Here is a 3,681-nt window from a genome sequence, read left to right on the forward strand (position 1 = left end):
GTCCTTCAACAACTGAGACAACCAACTATATGACAAGCTAGAAAAATGTGCTTTTCATCAAGACACTTTTCCCTTCCTGGGATATATCATCTCAACAGCAAGATTATTCTGAGAACTTGGAACAGTGGACAAAAATGTGCAATTAGCAAACAATAACAGGTAACTGAAATATGGATCAATTATAACACTAACAAAACATCTATATACTGTACAGTACCTGGGAAGACCAGGACATATAATTGTTCACAGAACCTTAGCAATAAGATCTGTTTCCCTCTTCTTCCAGGCCGACTGAAGGCAAAATTAGTACACTCTAAAGGAAATGAGCTCCTGGGCCAATCAGAGCCCAGTCAACAAGATTTGAAAGTATACTGCTGCTTGCTTCCTGCTTGTGTTAAAGAAAAGAACATTCAGTTTCTTATAACAGCTTTACAGCAAAGAAACACTACCTGCTGACCAAATAGTTGAAATACACTTCAGGACACAATTAAAATAGGAAAATATCTAATACATTTTACAGGCTTAAAACACACTGTTTCCTCACACTTTTAAACTAGACCTAGAGGAATGAAGACATTTATTTAGAACGTGCCCTCCACCCATTCACGGTTATCACTGATCATAAAAATCTTCTCTACCTTCAAGGAACAAAACGTCTGAATCCCTGCCAAGCTAGATGGTCACTTTTTTCATGTTTTGACTTCTGACTACCTTTCACCCCGCTGAATAGAATGTATGGGCCGATGCTCTATCCCGGTCCTTCGAACTGAAGTGCTGGAGGAGGTCCGCTTTATTCTGGATGCAGCCAAGATCATGCCCAAAGCGAAGCTTACATTACTGCCAGGGAAGACGTTTGTACCCAGTCCTACGCTAACATAAGTCCTACGCTGGGGCCACTCCTCTCAACTGTGGGGTTCACAAAACTATGAAACTGATAACACAATACTACTAGTGGCCCCACATGATCCAAGATGTGCAACAATTTATCCTTGAGTACCCTACATGTGCTCAACACAAGCCTTTGCACTCGCCCTTGGGGCCTACTTCAACCATTGCTCATTCACAAAGAACCTTGGCAAGACATATCCATGGATTTTATCACAGATGTCCCTGTATCTAACAGGTATACTAAGTTATGGGTCGTCATAGACCATTTTACCAAAATAGCACATTTAATTCCTATGCCCAAACTACCATCTGCAGTTGTCTTAGCCCGTGAATTCTTTCAGCACATCTTTCGGCTTCATGGTCACCCATCTCGAATCCTCAGGTGTCCAGCTTTTATCTTGAGCTCCAATTTGACAGTCAAAGTAATACTTTAAGCAAGGCACACTCGCTTTGTCAGATTCTTGCGCTGATCATAAGTAGTGTATTTGCCACATATGTAGCAGAAATTGTCCGGATCGTTAACACATTTGCGTCTATCCATCTTGCCTTATATACTTACTGCTGACATCAGCCAATAGACCTGTCTGAGCGCGTCCGGGCAGGTCCGGGCATGTCCGTTGGAATATTTCCAATATATAATGCATTAGTATTATAAGTGAATAGGCTTTGCATGTATAACTTAAAATCTAGACGTGTCAGGCAAATTCGGAGTTCATATTTGGAATAGGCGGGTTCAGTTTAGTATAAATCATGTTTTTCTCTCAGTAGCAAAATCACTGTGTTGTTGTGATAAATGCCAGATAGCCACAAGCAGCTCACAGAGAATTAGTATGATGCAATACCTTCTTCCCTGATATTGCAAGACATAGATATGCCTGACTTGCAACAAACAACATGTGTTGCCTTTGATTTCTAATTTAATCCAGTTGCCTGTCCTGCTTTACCACTTGTTCCTTGCTGATAGCATGAATAATTAATTTAAGAAATGCACAAACAGGTGTAGCAGAAACCAAGTCATGTAGACTAGAACATTTGTGAGTACTATAATTTGAACCCTATAGAATAGAGGTCTTCAATCTTTTTCATGTAAAGGGCTGCAAAGTGGACAAGAGAAAGCTCCGGGGGCCACCAAAAGATTTTAGGCTTACACATGTAATTTTAAATACTATTTTTGATTCTACAAGGATATGTTTTTTAAAAACTCACTTTATTTTGGCTTATTAACAGTTGCAAAACCCATAAATGTGACTCTTGAGTAACACACTTAAGAGATATCAGTGCTTTTTTTTGTAGGAAAAAAGGTACCAGTACTCATAAAGCATGCAAATCTCTCTCATTAATATTCATAGTGGATATCCTGACAACCGGACTAGCCTGGAACCACTGGTGTAAAATAACTTTTATTCTAATAATACAATTTTTTTAACACCCATTTTTCTGGAAAGGAATGATTTTTCACCACATTTTTTCCAATAGATGGGTTGTGAACATGGAGGCAGAAGTGCTCTCAATCATGAGGAAGAACAACTGTGAGGGATCAGGAGAATTAATGCTACGCTGAGGCAATATGGATGAGAAAAAAAGATGATGTAGGGATTCTTTGGTGCAGGTTGATTGAAAAACAGCTGAGAAGGCAAAGATTTATGATCTTATTGATCTTCCTGACTCCTTTGACTGGGTGACCAAAGACCTGGATGAAGGACGTGCGCTAGATGCAATCTACTTGGATTTCAGCAAAGCCTTTGATATGGTCCCCCATAGAAGACTCGTGAATAAGCTGAAAGGGTTGAACTTAGGACCGAAAGTGGTTTACTAGATAGGAAACTGGTTGACCGACAGGTGGCAGAGGGTGGTGGTAAATGGAATCCGCTCAGAGGAAAGGAAGGTGAGCAGTGGAGTTCCTCAGGGGTCGGTGTTGAGGCCTATTCTGTTTAATATATTTGTGGGAGATATTGCTCAAGGGTTGGAAGGTTTGCCTTTTTGCGGATGACAAGAAAATAGTCAATAGAGTGGATACCCTGGAGGGAGTACAAACGATGAGAAGGGATCTCCAAATGTTAGAAGAATGGTCAAGGGTCTGGCAATTAAAATTTAACTAAAAACCCCAGTAGTGTACCAAAAACCTTACTTTTTACTGTTAGTAACATTTCTAAAGCACTACTAGGGTTACGCAGCGCTATACAATTTAACATAGGATAGTCCCTGCTCAAAGAGCTTACAATCTATGTTTTTACAGATCAGTTGACATAAGTCATCTGACTACACTCACATCCATCAACATTCATTCACCACTCACCCTTACTGCCTACCCTTATCAATTTCAAAGATCGGTAAACAATATAAACATATGGGCATAGTATATCACATAATATACATATCACAATTCACCAATATTGGCTTAACAGCAGAAAGTAATATCTTTGCAAGCGTTGCTGGGATCAAAAAAGCTATTCACTTCAGCTGCGCCTCCACTCGCATAACCAACCAGTGATTTAGCACTTGTTTTATGTTGCTTGAACCGTTACAAAGTCCTCACGGGGCTAGGGGTTTGGGCTTGAGGGACAGATACCCAATAGGGAGAGGAAGGTGCTGCTCGCGTCAGCGCTTGAAGTGTTCTCAAACTCCCTGTCCCCTCCCACCACCTTCCAATTTGTCAAAAACGGCAGCTTTACTTCAACCAAGGAGGTTGGCTGAAAAGACTTCAAAGGCGGGGCCTCTAACGGAAGTATTTCTCTCCTTCAGCGGTCCGCCTCTTCTGACGCAATTTCCTGTTTTTCAGTTTTGAGTAGGACG

The sequence above is a fragment of the Microcaecilia unicolor genome, chromosome 1 (genome assembly GCF_901765095.1).
Source record: "Microcaecilia unicolor chromosome 1, aMicUni1.1, whole genome shotgun sequence".
NCBI classification, from domain to species: Eukaryota; Metazoa; Chordata; class Amphibia; order Gymnophiona; family Siphonopidae; genus Microcaecilia; species Microcaecilia unicolor.